The sequence below is a fragment of the Camellia sinensis genome, chromosome 9, assembly GCF_055761805.1.
Source record: "Camellia sinensis isolate YWXY chromosome 9, ASM5576180v1, whole genome shotgun sequence".
Lineage (NCBI taxonomy): Eukaryota > Viridiplantae > Streptophyta > Magnoliopsida > Ericales > Theaceae > Camellia > Camellia sinensis.
The window spans coordinates 65,622,413-65,641,599 of record NC_138969.1 but is presented as its reverse complement, the minus strand read 5'-3'; the positions used below and the strand labels follow the sequence as shown (position 1 = coordinate 65,641,599).

At 39.0% G+C, this 19,187-nt stretch overlaps 1 protein-coding gene across 2 annotated transcripts in view; it reads left to right on the top strand.

The window, feature by feature from the left end:
• The first annotated feature begins 420 nt into the window (after positions 1 to 420).
• LOC145798634 (disease resistance protein At4g27190-like) overlaps positions 421 to 19,187 on the top strand; it is a 214,498-nt gene continuing 195,731 nt past the window's right edge. The window contains exon 1 of one of the 2 annotated variants that reach the window (XM_082886927.1): positions 421 to 620. The gene's annotated coding sequence lies outside the window, so the exon portion shown is untranslated. The remainder of the gene's footprint in view (positions 621 to 19,187) is intronic. The other variant, XR_014339867.1, reaches the window with a different exon arrangement.

Below are 19,187 nucleotides of genomic sequence, written 5' to 3'. Positions count from 1 at the left end.
TTTTCTTTTTAAATTTTTGCAAAAAAATTTTAGACTTCCAGATTTAACAAGATGAGACAAATCGAAAACTTAGAAAACAAATTCAAAAAAAATGGAGAAAAGATTTTTAAAAAAAACAAAAACAAAAATAATGAAGTTTTTTTTGCTTATTTTAATTATTTTTTATTTTTTAATTCGTTTAAACAAAACAGACAAAAAAATATTAAAAAATTAATATAATTTTTAAAAATATCACTAAAATTAAAAAATAAAATAAAATAAAATAAAGGGACTTATAGAAGTTCCAAACCCATTATGAGTCAATTTGAAAAGAATTAAAAAATTAAAAAGTTAACTTTTAACTTATTTTATGTCACATCACTTTATATATTTTTTTATATATTTTTTTAAAAAATTAAATAAAATTAAAAAAATCAATTTTTAATCATACTTCCAATTCATGCTATTCGAATATTAGAAAGTAGGCAATATAGAGAGTAGAAAAAAAAGTAGCTTATGTGAAGATTAGGAATCTCCTCTCTGTGGTCTTCCCTTCCGTCAATTCACCTCGCTCAGCCCAACCTACCGCTGCCCAACCTTCCTCCCTACACAGACTCACTCCACACTCACACCATCCACAGGTACTCTCTCTCTCTCTCTCTCAACATAGCTAGTTACAAAATAAATGGGCTAGTCTTCCATCAAATTCAGTTAAATCTAAACTTGAAAGAACATAGTGATTCGTGAAGTCCACATGATTCTTACTTTTATTATTTAAATTATCCATTTTATAGGATTGTCAGGATATCATTTATGAGAAAAATATCATTATGTTATTCATAAAAAAAAATTAGTCTCATTCAATGATCATGACTTGTTTATTTTATTACGTTTATTTTCTTTTAAAAATAAATAATGTATATGTTTTTAAAAATAGACTTTTTAATTTTAAAAAAAATTACATATCGGTGGTTTTTTGTTAAATATTTATTGATTCGTGAAAAAATTTATGAATTTAATCACTTGATTTTTTTTTTTTTTTGCAATAATACACTGAGTTGTAATTCATCTTTTAATTTTTTGGAGAACAAATTATCAGATCGATTTAAGTTTTTTCAAGAATGATATAAATTTAAGAATCTTGCAAAAATGAACCATTCGAATTATCAAAATAAGATTTGAGTGAGTCCCATAAGTTCCTCAAATTCTCCCAAGTAAACTTTGAGAGAAATCCAAATCCTTATAAAATTATATTCTATCTTACCGAACAATTTATCCTGTCAAATTTCATAGTTAAAAATACAGTTAATACAAAGTAGTATTAATACAGGACAAATCAATCTATTGAGATAGCAACTGCCAACAACTTTAATACTAGATAAACATAAATAATGAAGAAAAGTCATTACACCTAAGCAAAAGTGAAAATTATGAGCAAAACATATGAAACATACAAAAAGTAAGAAGAATTATTCACGCCTAGTCAGGGAGAAAAAAGTTGAAAGAAATGGAGAATTTTATGTACCAAATTAACTACTTTGTTGAGCCCTTAATGTGGGGGTGATAATTTTTATTTTTTTTTTCAAATTTAATTGATATCTTCTATCTAAATAAAAGGGAAGTTAAATATATCTCAACCAATGCAAGGCGCACCCATTTTTTTGGAATTATTTTAATCATTACTAGTACAATATAAAATGTTTTCAATTTTTGAGTAGCGATCGCCCTTATACGCTTCGCTCGGATTAATTGGCTTCCTACAATGTTCTTCAATATGTCCATCTAAACAAAAGGGGTAAATTATGTTTTCTCTTTTATATTTATTCATTTTTTTTATTTTTTTTAGTCCTTAAATTTTTTTTTCACTTTTAAAATCTTTATGTTTTAAGTTTTTTTTTTCAATTTGAAAAATCTAGAAATCCCCTAGATGTTGATTTGTAATTATGTATCAATTTTAAGCAGTATATAACAATCCCAATTAAACAATCAAGACAAAGAGACACAACGATTTTACGTGAAAAAATCACAATTGGACACCTCCAACTGTGATAAAAAAATCACGGGCAACAGCCACAAAACAATCCACTAAGAAGATTTAAAGAAATTACACAGGTATACCCTCAATTATCTAGCGAATCCACGCCTAATTGAACCAACCTCTATGTGCCTCTTCCAACCCGTCTTCACCTCGGAATTGACTTTACGATGAGCCACCCCGGAATCCACAAAAGCTTCAGGCTCGAATTCTTCAGAATCCACCGAAGAGCAACTCTCTCTTTTGTAGAACAAACAAAACTTTTGATGTACTCTATTTAGACCATGAGTTGAATACTCGATAAAGCATCAAAGAAAACTAGCAAAATATCCCCAGATAAAAACCTTAAGAACCAAAAAGAAAATCTGGAGGAATTCAGGAGTAGTCTAGTTTTGGGAGAAAACTAACTACTTATAAAAAACCAAAAGTAATCCTAGATTTGGAAGAAAACCCAATCCTTATTGAAATCTGGAAAACTGTGTTCGTGCGGTCCGCTCGAGCGCCCAACAGCCCGCTCGAGCGGCTTCAGCAAAATATGCGTGTGATATAACAGAGGTCCGCTCGAGCGCTAGATAACCTGCTCGAGCGCGAAATCACACCTTCCAATATTTTTACAGACCTGACAAACTTCTAAAACCTAGCATTCTCCGCTCGAGCGGGGGAATGTCTGTAAGGCCCCGGTGTCCTACATCGGGAATGGAGGGGGAGTTCCTGGGCTATAAAAGTAAAAACTTGGACCCTTATATAGCATCGAGGCCTTTTTCCAAGTGGCGAAATCCCTATTAGAACTCCCCAGTTAAGCGTTCTTAGGCTGGAGTAGTTCTAGGATGGGTGACCCACTGGGAAGAACAAATCCGTGCGGGTGTGACCCAAAGCGGACAATATCGATGACGTGTAAAGGGTCAGGGCATTAGAAATGGTATCAGAGCCGACTCTCCGGAGTACCGAGTGTGGGCCCCTGGCGTCTCTCGGTGCATGTGGGCGGGCTTGCGAGCTGGCAAGCTACTGCACGGGGACGTGCAGCCTTATGGGGGGTGAATTGTAAAGCCCCGGTGTCCCACATCGGGAATGGAGGGGGAGTTCCTGGGCTATAAAAGTAAAAACCTGGACCCTTATACAGCATCGAGGCCTTTTCCCAAGTGGTGAAATCCCTATTAGAACTCCCCAGTTAAGCGTGCTTAGGCTGGAGTAGTTCTAGGATGGGTGACCCACTAGGAAGAACAAATCCGTGCGGGCGTGACCCAAAGCGGACAATATCGATGACGTGTAAAGGGCCAGGGCGTTACAATGTCCGCTCGAGCGGACAGGCAATTTTGAATGCATTTTTGCATTTTGCTTCGGGGGCGCTGCCCCTCGACCCCGCATGGCCGCTGCCCCGGACCCGCCAAGAGGCGCTGCCCCCTAGACCCCCGCGAGCTGACCGAGCAGCTCGATCCCCGTCATAATCAGCGAAGTGGCAATCTTGAAAGCATTAGCATCACAAACTTCTCTGAAAGGCACAATTCGGGTTGGATTCGCATCTAAACACTCATAGCCTCACTGAAATAGAAGTGCGAAAATAAACACAATTGAAAGGAGTTTTGTCAAACGGGTTTGCCAAGAATAAAACCTAACACAATTTACTCTTAAAATTAATTTCTGTTTAAAATTAGACATGAAATACCACAATAATTGTCACATAACATACAAAATATATTATTATATTAGGGTTTGAATTTGTGTTAGTGGTGTGAGTTATATATAATAAAATATTATTATGTCACGTGACTGTGAATGTGTTATTTTCTGTTTAATTTTTAATAGAAGTTAGTTTTAGGAGTAAATTGAAAAAAAAAATTAATTTTTTATTTGTGTTAATTAGGTACATGTTTGGATTTGTGTTTCTAAGATTTGGGTTTAGATTTATGATTTATATGTGTTTTAATGAATGTTTTGGGTTAAAGAATTTTCATTAACTGGGTTATGACTCCCATTGGAAGCTCAAACTTGAGCAACAATGAAGTTCAAAGAGGAAGAGAAAGACGCAAAGAAAAAAAGACAGACAGAGCTCTTTGCTCAAAAAAGAACAAAAGCAAAAAGAAGTAGAAGAAGAAAAGAAAAGGCAATAATGCTACATATCCCTAAAAAATACAACATCCACAACCGCCACTCATATGTGATTGGTTCAAGAAAGAAAGAAAAAAAAACAAAAAAACAAAAACATATGATTAATCCACATCATTTTAGGAGTCATGGAATCCCCAACTTTAAGAGTCCAAAGCATTTTTTTTAAAAAAGTAGGCAAAGGAAGTGGGGGGCAATCCACGTGAGTCTGCTTTCCTTTCTCAAGGATTCTCACTCAATCCCACTCATATATTAATACAAAATATATTGGATAATATCTTAAAATTTTATAATATAAATTTATGTTCATATATTTTTATCAAAAAAAAGTATTACTTTTATATTAAGTTAATAATTTATTTTCATATAAGATTGAATTCGATACGAATTAATCTATTTGAATAATTGTTCATTGCACGCCGTCTGGACATGTTTATTAAAAAAATATAAAAAATAAAGTATGTTTAGTTATTGAGAGACCTAACATCATTAAAAATCTTTATATTTATTAGGGTAACGTCATTAAAAAAATTGATTTTTTTAAAAAATGATTGTGTGAAAAATTATTTATTTATTTTTGATAAATTTAAATTCAAAATTTAAATTAAGTTCTGTTAAAAAAAAATCAGTCGTGATAGAGGCATCGAATTCGAGGCCTCGAAAGTCCTTTTTTTTTTTTTTGACTTTGTGTGTTATTTTTATTATTTATTTTGTTTTTTTGGGTGGTTGTGTAGGAATGTACCAAAAAAATTAGATATTTTGTACCAATTCATCGTATAAAATTATATGAAATTAACAAATTAATCAGTCAATTTTATCACTCAGCCAGTCCAACCTAATTAATTGATCACTGCTGGTTAAAATTTATTAATTTCATATAATTTTGTACGATAAGTTGGTGTGAAATGTCTAATTTTTTGACACACCCTTACATATGACTACCTTTTAAAAAAATAAAATAAAATAACACAGCCCAACAAATAAAATGAAATAAAATTTTAAAAATTAATCAGTCAATTTTATCATCCAATCAAAATAAAATAAAATTTTAAAAATTAATCAGTCAATTTTATCATCCAATCAGTCTAACCCAACTCACTTACAGAATGTTTAATTTTTTAGCACATCCCTATACATAAATTACCCTTGCCAAAAGAGAAGAGAAAAAAAAAAAACAAAAAAAAAACAAACTAACTGTCTTAAATTAAAAGAAAAGAAAAGGAAAAAAAAAAAAAAGGGATTCGAGGCAAATTCGAGGCCTCAGATTCGAGGCCTCAGGCATTTTCCAAAAAAAATAGTGATAAAAAAAGTGGTTTAAATTTGAAAAATGGGCTAGTGAAGATCCCAGAGAAGAGAGATAATGGCAGTGATGTGATTAAGTTGTTTGGTATTTGGTATTTGATTATGTAAAGAGTGTTTATGATGAGGGTTTGGCTTGTGTCCACCTTGATCTTTTCGGAATGGAATATCCACTCAGTTGAGGGATCATAATAATGGTCCATCGAAAAGTCAGAAACAGCTCTTGCCCTCGAAGAAATGATAGCTGGAAAATCCCTTCTTGATTCTTTCGCCAAGGTCACCGGGGGTTGCAATGATAGATCTCCGGGGAGACTTAGAAACCTCAGTTCATCAACTTTCCAGAAAAATTGAAAAATTGGAAAAAGAAATAGTTTCTTTAACCCAGGCATTTTTGATCAGAGCTTAGATGACAGCTCCTCTCCAATGAATAGCCTTCCAGATTTTGTAGCAAGATGAAGGTAATCATTTAAGAACTTAATGATATCCTTAACATCTCTACATGATAACCTTGAATTCTTGGAACGACTCCTATTGTGTTTGCTCCATGTCGTTCTGCAAATCCCTTCTTGATTCTTTCGCCAAGGTCACCGGGCATTTTTGACTCCAGTGCTTCAGTTTCTAGATCATGAAGCTCCTCCTCTAACTTCCTATTCAAAGGCCTTTTGCAACAAATGTAATGCTTTAACATGCTCATTATGTGCTAAGCATTATTTCTAAATTTATAAAAAGGTATAGTATGATTTCTGTATTTAAATTCTGAAGGCAGTATAATCCTTGAAGTATAAGTTTGGAAACTGAGCGGAAGCTTTGTTACAAAAGATGAAGACTTGGTTAATATACGGTTACCTTTGCCCTGGAAAACTTTCCGGGATATTAATGGACGGACCTTGTCCTGTTGCCGGTGGATAGTTTTTCTCAGATGCCTGAGTATTGATTAAAGCTAGAAATTTGCGTGATATCCGTAGAGATGCTGAAAGAGATGACTGGCAAGCAAGATCACCCAGAGATTTCCTTTCTGCCTTGGAGGACGCATTCAAATGACGTTTCCCAGACAGAGCCATCAAGTCGCTGGATTGATCCTCAATTTCATCCCATTGCTGTACGATACCAATCTCTTCTGCAGCAAATTGAAGATAGGTTCACTTACGACTCAGGAATCCCTCTCGATGAAATGGCAGAAATCCAGGCCAGTCTCGCCAAGGAAGAAGATAATGCCATTGAACAGGCAAGAACAGCAATCCAACAGTTACGCAAGATCCAGCAGCTTAAGCTTGAAGCCATCGCCAGAGCCGCTTGCAGTGAGTAACATTGTCACCTTCAATTCTGACTCCTCCATACATTGCTCGGATAAAATTACATCCGATGGATTTGATGGGATTGAATTTCCCACTTGCATAAGCACAAATCTTTTCAGTTGATCGAGGATCATTCACAGCTGGCTTCCATTTGCAGATTCCTCCCCATCCTTCCATGCATCCATCGGTTTCAAGGATGATGACACATTTAATTGGAGGAATAGATAAATTTGGCAGTTTCTCATAATAATGGTCCATCGAAAAGTCTTCTTCTTCTTCAAGTCCTTCTAGGAGGTTCACTGTCTGTCGAGTCTGGATTATTATTACATTCTTGGATTATCCGCCCACCAGTCAGACGGATACATCCACAACAACCAACAACTGCCCAATTCCCTGATGAAACTCTCACAAATACTAAGGGCCTACGCTCTTGGTTGGGTCTTCTAAACTATGCCAGGCAATATGTCAAAGATTTGGGCCGGATGCTCAGCCCATTATACTCATTCCGAAAAGATCAGCCCGAGTTTTGAGTAGAAATTCTCAAAAACAATGATGAAGCTCAAAAATTATGGAATCATAGGTGATGATCCTATGAAATACTGGTCCAGAAATCAGATCACCTGTAAACTTGATCTGAAAAATCCAGATTTTACAATCAATGATCGGCCAATGAAGCATGTCACTCCATCAATGAAGGAAAGCTTTTCAAAGCATATTGAGCAGCTTTTGCAACTCAAGGTAATAAGAGCAAGTAAAAGTCGGCATCGGACAACAGCGTTCATTGTAAACTCTGGCACTTATATTGATCCTGTCACGAAGGAAGAAAAACGTGGCAAAGAACGCATGGTGTGTAATTACAAGCGATTAAATGACAATACACACAAGGATCAATATAGTCTACCTGGGATTAATACTATTATGGCAAAAATTGGCCATAGTAATATTTATTCCAAGTTTGACCTAAAAAGTGGTTTTCACCAGGTTGCCATGCACCCTGACTCTATTGAATGGACCGCATTCTGGACACCACTTGGATTATATGAATGGTTGGTTATGCCATTCGGTCTGCTGTGCAATTCATCAGACTCACACCGCAAGCATCTAGGCCAATCCGAGCTACAGATGGAGCCGTTGGTTATGACCTAACATCAATTGGCAAGTACATAATTCCGGCTAGAGATAGAGCACTAATCGCTACTGGTATAGCACTGGAAATACCATGTGGACTCTATGGAAGAATCGCTTCAAGATCAGGACTTGCCCTATACCATGGAATTGATGTTGGTGCTGGAGTAATCGACACTGATTATCGTGGAGAAGTAAAAATACTACTTTTCAACCATAATCATGAGGAATTTATAAACTTGTAATGCAGCTTCAAGAGGATGAACGAGATCTTAAAAGAAAAGGGAAGTATAAAGAGGAGGAGCTTCATGATCTAGAAACTGAAGCACTGGAGCAAGAAACTCATGTTAGATTTGAAGGAGTTTCAGAAACAGCTCTTGCCCTCGAAGAAATGATAGCTGGAGGGGAGTTGAAAGAAAAGAAGAAGAATATGCTCTACAACATCACAGTGGAATTAGAAATTCCAGGAGTACCAAAAACCTCTCTCAATGCAATTCTAGACACAGGAGCAACAACATGTGTCGTAGATTCTGAATCTGTTCCAGCTGATGCCTTGGAGGAAAACTCATACACTGTTGAATTCAATGGTTTAAATTCAAAGTCTAAGGCGAACAAGAAGCTGAAAGATGGGAAGATGTACATAGGGGATAATTGGTTCAGAATCCCTTATACATACAGTTTTCCTTTCTGCCTTGAATGGACCGCATTCTGGACACCACTTGGATTATATGAATGGTTGGTTATGCCATTCGGTCTGAAGAACGCTCCTGCAGTTTTCCAGAGGAAGATGGATCTATGTTTTAAAGGGACTGAAGATTTTATTGCAGTCTACATTGACGACATTCTTGTCTTCTCTCCAGATGAGAAATCCCACTCAAAGCATATCCAGACTATGCTTGAAATCTGCAGAACAAATGGGCTTATCCTTAGCCCAACGAAGATGAAGATTGGAGCAGTACAAATTGATTTCCTTGGATCAACAATTGGGCAAGGAGAAATAAAGTTACGTGATATCCGTAGAGATGCTGAAAGAGATGACTGGCAAGCGAGATCACCCAGAGACAATAAAGGCTTTGGAAGCACAGGCCTTGGAAGAAGTACGGGTAAACAGAAGCAATTAGCCTTGGAGTACAGGTCAAAGGAAGTGGAACACTCAGATTCTGATTCTGACTCAACTCTTAACATAATTGCTATGGTAGAAGAAGCTGAGACTGAGTACTCGCAGATAAAGAAATTGGAGGAATTAATTGCTCGGCGACGGCAACAACCTCAATATGTCTTATCTTCATCCTCAGCTGTTACCTCCCATTATAATCCTCCACAGGATTCAATTATGGGTCCTACAGGATATCCACCGGCAACAGGACAAGGTCCGTCCATTAATATCCCGGAAAGACCCTCATACACTGGAGGTAGATCAAACCTACGACGAGCAGCTCACAATGAGATGTGGAATTTACCATCCGCTATGCAGCAGACAGGAGCTATGTTCGTTATTCCCCAGACTCTTGGAAAATTTGATGATGTTTTCATGAGATTGGTTGTCACTGCAAGCGGCTCTGGCGATGGCTCCAAGCTTAAGCTGCTGGATCTTGCGTAACTGTTAGATTGCTGTTCTTGCCTGTTCAATGGCATTATCTTCTTCCTCGGCGAGACTGGCCTGGATTTCTGCCATTTCATCGAGAGGGATTCCTGAGTCGTAAGTGAACCTATCTTCAATTTGCTGCAGAAGAGATTGGTATCGTACAGCAATGGGATGAAATTGAGGATCAATCCAGCGACTTGATGGCTCTGTCTGGGAAAGGATGATCCGTTCATGTCTCTGAAGGGCTGGATAAGTTCTTCTAACTGCTGCAGGCCGATTAACACCTCCATATCGTCCGGCTCCACCTCTGTTGGCCATTCTGTACAAGAAAACAATGGATAAACAAGTCTGGAGAGAGCATCAGCAAGAGTATTGTCAGAACCAATGATGTGTTCTAAAGATACTTCTATGCCTAGACCAGTGATGTAGTCCGTAAATGCTATCCATCTAGATCGTGACGGTTTGTGGTCCACTGCTTTATTGAAAAAGCTAATTATAGCTTGGCAGTCTGTTCGTAGAGTTAGCTGTGGCTTATCAAGATAATATATCTTAAAAGCATCCAAGGAATTCATGCAAGCATATATCTCCGCATCGATTGTTGATTTGATGGGATTGAATTTCCCACTTGCATAAGCACAAATCTTTTCAGTTGATCGAGGATCATTCACAGCTGGCTTCCATTTGCAGATTCCTCCCCATCCTTCCATGCATCCATCGGTTTCAAGGATGATGACACATTTAATTGGAGGAATAGATAAATTTGGCAGTTTCTGGATTTTCTCCTTGATCTTATGGATCAAATCCCAATCCTGAGCATTGAGCCTTTTCTCGATGTTTATGCCCTGATGGGTGTCTAGATTCAGCATCCGAATCAGGCAGATTTTGCCTGCGTCGTCTTTCTGCTATTTCACCACCTTCCGTTCGCCGTTGAAATTCTGAATAACGGGTGGCCGCCTGGTCAAGAGTTTCTTTGAAAACATTGGGTTGTTCTTCAAAGAAGAGACAATGCATTCTAGACACAGGAGCAACAACATGTGTCGTAGATTCTGAATCTGTTCCAGCTGATGCCTTGGAGGAAAACTCGTAGGCCCTTAGTATTTGTGAGAGTTTCATCAGGGAATTGGGCCACCTTTGTCACAATGTGTGGTTGTAACTTTATACCAAGAACAGGATCTTTAAAAACAAAGTAAAGAACTAGATAGAAACTTTACTTACAGAAAACTGAGCGGAAGCTTTGTTACAAAAGATGAAGACTTAAAAAGACTCACAAGACTCTTAACTTCTCAAGTATCAAGTGTAGTTATTTGGACTTGTCTTGATGCTTGAAACTATATGCATAGACGCCTATTTATAGAGAAAATATCAAGGATGCATACAATAATGCCGAGTGCACTGTTAGCCTCATTGGCGCATTATTGGTGTCCTGATGATTCTCCACTGACACAACTTGACTACCAGGATATGACAGGTTCATAACTCTGGTTCACACAATTACATTGATAGACGAGCCAGATTATGACAGATTCATAATTGAGGCACATTATTGCAAAATATCTATAATACGACAAACTGATATTATTCCAACAGTTTTTCTCAGATGCCTGAGTATTGATTAAAGTGGAATAATACTGACCGACACTATTGACCCTGACATTTAGACTGAACCATGCCCACCACGTTCTTCCAAAGAGATAAGCATGGAATAAGATCCACCTGTTGATCTTATCAGTAACGAAACCTTCTCATCAGCATGACGAGATCAAATAATTCTCCGTCAATTTCATTTAGTTCACAGGTCTGCTGGTGTACTTCTGGCAGTTGGTCAGAGTATTGGTTGTCACTGCAAGCGGCTCTGGCGATGGCTTCAAGCTTAAGCTGCTGGATCTTGCGTAACTGTTGGATTGCTGTTCTTGCCTGTTCAATGGCATTATCTTCTTCCTCGGCGAGACTGGCCTGGATTTCTGCCATTTCATCGAGAGGGATTCCTGAGTCGTAAGTGAACCTATCTTCAATTTGCTGCAGAAGAGATTGGTATCGTACAGCAATGGGATGAAATTGAGGATCAATCCAGCGACTTGATGGCTCTGTCTGGGAAAGGATGATCTGTTCATGTCTCTGAAGGGCTGGATAAGTTCTTCTAACTGCTGCAGGCCGATTAACACCTCCATATCGTCCGGCTCCACCTCTGTTGGCCATTCTGTACAAGAAAACAATGGATAAACAAGTCTGGGGAGAGCATCAGCAAGAGTATTGTCAGAACCAATGATGTGTTCTAAAGATACTTCTATGCCTAGACCAGTGATGTAGTCCGTAAATGCTATCCATCTAGACCGTGACGGTTTGTGGTCCACTGTTTTATTGAAAAAGCTAATTATAGCTTGGCAGTCTGTTCGTAGAGTTAGCTGTGGCTTATCAAGATAATATATCTTAAAAGCATCCAAGGAATTCATGCAAGCATATATCTCCGCATCGATTGTTGATTTGATGGGATTGAATTTCCCACTTGCATAAGCACAAATCTTTTCAGTTGATCGAGGATCATTCACAGCTGGCTTCCATTTGCAGATTCCTCCCCATCCTTCCATGCATCCATCGGTTTCAAGGATGATGACACATTTAATTGGAGGAATAGATAAATTTGGCAGTTTCTGGATTTTCTCCTTGATCTTATGGATCAAATCCCAATCCTGAGCATTGAGCCTTTTCTCACCATTTGGGCTTACTTTTGAGTATAATGGGCTGAGCATCCGGCCCAAATCTTTGACATATTGCCTGGCATAGTTTAGAAGACCCAACCAAGAGCGTAGGCCCTTAGTATTTGTGAGAGTTTCATCAGGGAATTGGGCCACCTTTGTCACAATGTGTGGTTGTAACTTTATTTCTCCTTGCCCAATTGTTGATCCAAGGAAATCAATTTGTACTGCTCCAATCTTCATCTTCGTTGGGCTAAGGATAAGCCCATTTGTTCTGCAGATTTCAAGCATAGTCTGGATATGCTTTGAGTGGGATTTCTCATCTGGAGAGAAGACAAGAATGTCGTCAATGTAGACTGCAATAAAATCTTCAGTCCCTTTAAAACATAGATCCATCTTCCTCTGGAAAACTACAGGAGCGTTCTTCAGACCGAATGGCATAACCAACCATTCATATAATCCAAGTGGTGTCCAGAATGCGGTCCATTCAATAGAGTCAGGGTGCATGGCAACCTGGTGAAAACCACTTTTTAGGTCAAACTTGGAATAAATATTACTATGGCCAATTTTTGCCATAATAGTATTAATCCCAGGTAGACTATATTGATCCTTGTGTGTATTGTCATTTAATCGCTTGTAATTACACACCATGCGTTCTTTGCCACGTTTTTCTTCCTTCGTGACAGGATCAATATAAGTGCCAGAGTTTACAATGAACGCTGTTGTCCGATGCCGACTTTTACTTGCTCTTATTACCTTGAGTTGCAAAAGCTGCTCAATATGCTTTGAAAAGCTTTCCTTCATTGATGGAGTGACATGCTTCATTGGCCGATCATTGATTGTAAAATCTGGATTTTTCAGATCAAGTTTACAGGTGATCTGATTTCTGGACCAGTATTTCATAGGATCATCACCTATGATTCCATAATTTTTGAGCTTCATCATTGTTTCTGAGAATTTCTGCTCAAAACTCGGGCTGATCTTTTCGGAATGGAATATCCACTCAGTTGAGGGATCATAATAATGGTCCATCGAAAAGTCTTCTTCTTCTTCAAGTCCTTCTAGGAGGTTCACTGTCTGTCGAGTCTGGATTGTTATTACATTCTTGTAGAATGTAACATTGTCACCTTCAATTCTGACTCCTCCATACATTGCTCGGATAAAATTACATCCGATGATCATTTGAATGCGTCCTCCAAGGCAGAAAGGAAAACTGTATGTATAAGGGATTCTGAACCAATTATCCCCTATGTACATCTTCCCACCTTTCAGCTTCTTGTTCGCCTTAGACTTTGAATTTAAACCATTGAATTCAACAGTGTATGAGTTTTCCTCCAAGGCATCAGCTGGAACAGATTCAGAATCTACGACACATGTTGTTGCTCCTGTGTCTAGAATTGCATTGAGAGAGGTTTTTGGTACTCCTGGAATTTCTAATTCCACTGTGATGTTGTAGAGCATATTCTTCTTCTTTTCTTTCAACTCCCCTCCAGCTATCATTTCTTCGAGGGCAAGAGCTGTTTCTGAAACTCCTTCAAATCTAACATGAGTTTCTTGCTCCAGTGCTTCAGTTTCTAGATCATGAAGCTCCTCCTCTTTATACTTCCCTTTTCTTTTAAGATCTCGTTCATCCTCTTGAAGCTGCATTACAAGTTTAAGTTCTTCGAGCTCTGTCTTGTATTGAATTGCCTCTTCTCGCAGGCGTTTCATCTCAGCTTCACACCATCTGATGTATTCCTGCTGCTCCTGAAGTAAAGGCTTCTGATTATAAGGAATCAGAGCTTTTCGGGTGATGAACGTCGTGAGATTGAAATAATGCTTAGCACATAATGAGCATGTTAAAGCATTACATTTGTTGCAAAAGGCCTTTGAATAGGAAGTTAAATCTCTTTTGCATGTGGTACATTCTGGTCTTCTGTCCTCCGGTAATGGGTTCTGTTGGTCCCATTCATGGTTGCAATGATAGATCTCCGGGGAGACTTTGACCTGTGCCCTGTACCCTCCTTCCTTTCCAAGCCAATAATATTGATCTGCTTCTCGCAGCATATAAATTGTTTCCACAAGGCCTCCACCAATTTGTTCAGTATCGTCAAATCCTTCTGATACTGAGTAGATTGCATCTGAGTCATCGTCTCCTGGTTGAACAGACATGACATCATAGTCTTCAGGGATGCCCAGATTTTCAAACATAGCCACTCTTTTAACATTTTTCTTTTCCTTCTTCTTCCGGTCACTCAATGGATATGATGATTCAGAGTCAGACTCTGGTGGCATCATTCTTTGTCGATGTTTATGCCCTGATGGGTGTCTTGATTCAGCATCCGAATTAGGCAGATTTTGCCTGCGTCGTCTTTCTGCTATTTCACCACCTTCCGTTCGCCGTTGAAATTCTGAATAACGGGTGGCCGCCTGGTCAAGAGTTTCTTTGAAAACATTGGGTTGTTCTTCAAAGAAGAGAATTGTCTCTTGTCGATTTTGGGCTTCATTTCGGATGGAATTGTTGTCATCTTCAGAATCCATAACTTCATTATCATTTTGATCATAATGAACTGGATCTGCTTGTTGGGCTGCAACATAATCTCCAAATCGTAAACTGAAATTTCCGCCTGGAAGGTTTCGAGATACGGCAGTTGTTGGTTGTTGTGGATGTATCCGTCTAACTGGTGGGCGGATAATCCAATTTCGTCCTCGAAGGATATCAGTGGAAACCTGTTCTCCAGGAATTGCCTTTACACCGCGAGATGTAAGAAATTCAGTCACTCCTTGTATTTCATAAGCAAAACCAACATTAGGAGTGTTGGACAATTTTCCCACTAATCCTCGTGTGATTAACAAATTGGCTTCTCCTCCTTGCCAATTTTCATAACCTCGTGTTTCAATAACAACCTGAACATGGTTGTAGAAGTCGTCAATAGTCATCATAGTGTTAGGAACTATGTAGACCATTTGTATACCCCTTGTTAGATCAACCTCCATAGATGCGAAGGTTGCCTGATCTCCTGTCCATCGGGTGTCTCGTAAGACTAAGACCGCAAGATTCCCTTGTTCAATTCGGTGAAGAACTTGAAGTCGTATTTGAATAACTCCAAGATGAATATCCTACATATGGCTTCTGCGCAGTTCTTCATAGCTTTCTTCTTGAATAAAAGGTCTTTCAATCTGCGTGTCTCCTACGCAGAGGACTGCTTCTTCAGATCGATGAACATAAACTCGATGATGAGCGTCATCTCGTCTAGATCTGTATAACACCTCGGCTGGTGCTATATTTGCTCGTTCTGCCATGGATATTTGAAGTTGAACTTCTGGGGAGATCTGTTGCTCCAGAGTGTTTGAAGTTTATGGACGTCCTCTTATCCGTTGGAGTGCGTTCCGAGCTCGCCTTTGCAAGAGATAATTTCTTCGTTGGTCCTGTCGATACTCCCGGATTTGATCTTCAAACAGTGGTGCTCCAGGTGTTGCTGTTGTTGGATGAGGCTGGTTAGTGACTCGAGGTAGAGTCTGCGTCCGAGTTCTTGAACTTGAGGCCATCACGAATTCTTAAGCCTGAGTTTATCAAGCTCAATTTGCAGCAACTTGTTTGGATCTTGATGAACTCTAAGAAGTCCCTTTGTTTCCTTTGGCTTCTCCTTTGGGCCAAGAGAGAGGTTCTTGATTTTGTCTACAAGCTCGTCAGTCGATAAGGCTAAACTTAGACTTCTGCAGGGAAATCCCTATCCCTGGGTACTACAAGGAGCCAGAAAAGAAGTATGGTATTCGAAAAGCCACTACTTACAAAGGGAAGCCACATAGTTCTCATGTCAGAATTGACAAGAGAAAGTATTTGCAGAAATCTAAGCATTGTAAATGCTACTTATGTGGAGAAGAAGGACATTATGCTCGAGATTGCACGAAGGAAAAGAAAAATGTTAAAAGAGTGGCTATGTTTGAAAATCTGGGCATCCCTGAAGACTATGATGTCATGTCTGTTCAACCAGGAGACGATGACTCAGATGCAATCTACTCAGTATCAGAAGGATTTGACGATACTGAACAAATTGGTGGAGGCCTTGTGGAAACAATTTATATGCTGCGAGAAGCAGATCAATATTATTGGCTTGGAAAGGAAGGAGGGTACAGGGCACAGGTCAAAGTCTCCCCGGAGATCTATCATTGCAACCATGAATGGGACCAACAGAACCCATTACCGGAGGACAGAAGACCAGAATGTACCACATGCAAAAGAGATTTAACTTCCTATTCAAAGGCCTTTTGCAACAAATGTAATGCTTTAACATGCTCATTATGTGCTAAGCATTATTTCAATCTCACGACGTTCATCACCCGAAAAGCTCCGATTCCTTATAATCAGAAGCCTTTACTTCAGGAGCAGCAGGAATACATCAGATGGTGTGAAGCTGAGATGAAACGCCTGCGAGAAGAGGCAATTCAATACAAGACAGAGCTCGAAGAACTTAAACTTGTAATGCAGCTTCAAGAGGATGAACGAGATCTTAAAAGAAAAGGGAAGTATAAAGAGGAGGAGCTTCATGATCTAGAAACTGAAGCACTGGAGCAAGAAACTCATGTTAGATTTGAAGGAGTTTCAGAAACAGCTCTTGCCCTCGAAGAAATGATAGCTGGAGGGGAGTTGAAAGAAAAGAAGAAGATAATGCCATTGAACAGGCAAGAACAGCAATCCAACAGTTACGCAAGATCCAGCAGCTTAAGCTTGAAGCCATCGCCAGAGCCGCTTGCAGTGACAACCAATACTCTGACCAACTGCCAGAAGTACACCAGCAGACCTGTGAACTAAATGAAATTGACGGAGAATTATTTGATCTCGTCATGCTGATGAGAAGGTTTCGTTACTGATAAGATCAACAGGTGGATCTTATTCCATGCTTATCTCTTTGGAAGAACGTGGTGGGCATGGTTCAGTCTAAATGTCAGTGTCAATAGTGTCGGTCAGTATTATTCCACTTTAATCAATACTCAGGCATCTGAGAAAAACTGTTGGAATAATATCAGTTTGTCGTATTATAGATATTTTGCAATAATGTGCCTCAATTATGAATCTGTCATAATCTGGCTCGTCTATCAATGTAATTGTGTGAACCAGAGTTATGAACCTGTCATATCCTGGTAGTCAAGTTGTGTCAGTGGAGAATCATCAGGACACCAATAATGCGCCAATGAGGCTAACAGTGCACTCGGCATTATTGTATGCATCCTTGATATTTTCTCTATAAATAGGCGTCTATGCATATAGTTTCAAGCATCAAGACAAGTCCAAATAACTACACTTGATACTTGAGAAGTTAAGAGTCTTGTGAGTCTTTTTAAGTCTTCATCTTTTGTAACAAAGCTTCCGCTCAGTTTTCTGTAAGTAAAGTTTCTATCTAGTTCTTTACTTTGTTTTTAAAGATCCTGTTCTTGGTATGGGTTGTTGGAGGGTCTCCTCTATTGATCTGAGCTGACTTAAAGGATTCCCTTTGTTCCAAGACTGGTTTTCTAAACAAACCTGGGTTAAAGAAACTATTTCTTTTTCCAATTTTTCAATTTTTCTGGAAAGTTGATGAACTCAGGCTTAAGAATTCGTGATGGCCTCAAGTTCAAGAACTCGGACGCAGACTCTACCTCGAGTCACTAACCAGCCTCGTCCAACAACAGCAACACCTGGAGCACCACTGTTTGAAGATCAAATCCGGGAGTATCGACAGGACCAACGAAGAAATTATCTCTTGCAAAGGCGAGCTCGGAACGCACTCCAACGGATAAGAGGACGAAATTGGATTATCCGCCCACCAGTCAGACGGATACATCCACAACAACCAACAACTGCCGTATCTCGAAACCTTCCAGGCGGAAATTTCAGTTTACGATTTGGAGATTATGTTGCAGCCCAACAAGCAGATCCAGTTCATTATGATCAAAATGATAATGAAGTTATGGATTCTGAAGATGACAACAATTCCATCCGAAATGAAGCCCAAAATCGACAAGAGACAATTCTCTTCTTTGAAGAACAACCCAATGTTTTCAAAGAAACTCTTGACCAGGCGGCCACCCGTTATTCAGAATTTCAACGGCGAACGGAAGGTGGTGAAATAGCAGAAAGACGACGCAGGCAAAATCTGCCTGATTCGGATGCTGAATCTAGACACCCATCAGGGCATAAACATCGACAAAGAATGATGCCACCAGAGTCTGACTTTGAATCATCATATCCATTGAGTGACCGGAAGAAGAAGGATAAGAAGAAGGTAAAACTTTGTCGCACATGTTATCCGATGAGTGAATATGAAGGTTTCGATGCTGTGCAATTCATCAGACTCACACCGCAAGCATCTAGGCCAATCCGAGCTACGGATGGAGCCGTTGGTTATGACCTAACATCAATTGGCAAGTACATAATTCCGGCTAGAGATAGAGCACTAATCGCTACTGGTATAGCACTGGAAATACCATGTGGACTCTATGGAAGAATCGCTTCAAGATCAGGACTTGCCCTATACCATGGAATTGATGTTGGTGCTGGAGTAATCGACACTGATTATCGTGGAGAAGTAAAAATACTACTTTTCAACCATAATCATGAGGAATTTATAGTTCATGCTGGAGACAGAATTGCTCAGATCATCTTCGAGAAAGTTTCTTTACCAAGAATGGTGGAGAAAGACGCTAGAAATTTGCGTGATATCCGTAGAGATGCTGAAAGAGATGACTGGCAAGCAAGATCACCCAGAGACAATAAAGGCTTTGGAAGCACAGGCCTTGGAAGAAGTACGGGTAAACAGAAGCAATTAGCCTTGGAGTACAGGTCAAAGGAAGAGGAACACTCAGATTCTGATTCTGACTCAACTCTTAACATAATTGCTATGGTAGAAGAAGCTGAGACTGAGTACCCGCAGATAAAGAAATTGGAGGAATTAATTGCTCGGCGACGGCAACAACCTCAATATGTCTTATCTTCATCCTCAGCTGTTACCTCCCATTATAATCCTCCACAGGATTCAATTATGGGTCCTACAGGATATCCACCGGCAACAGGACAAGGTCCGTCCATTAATATCCCGGAAAGACCCTCATACACT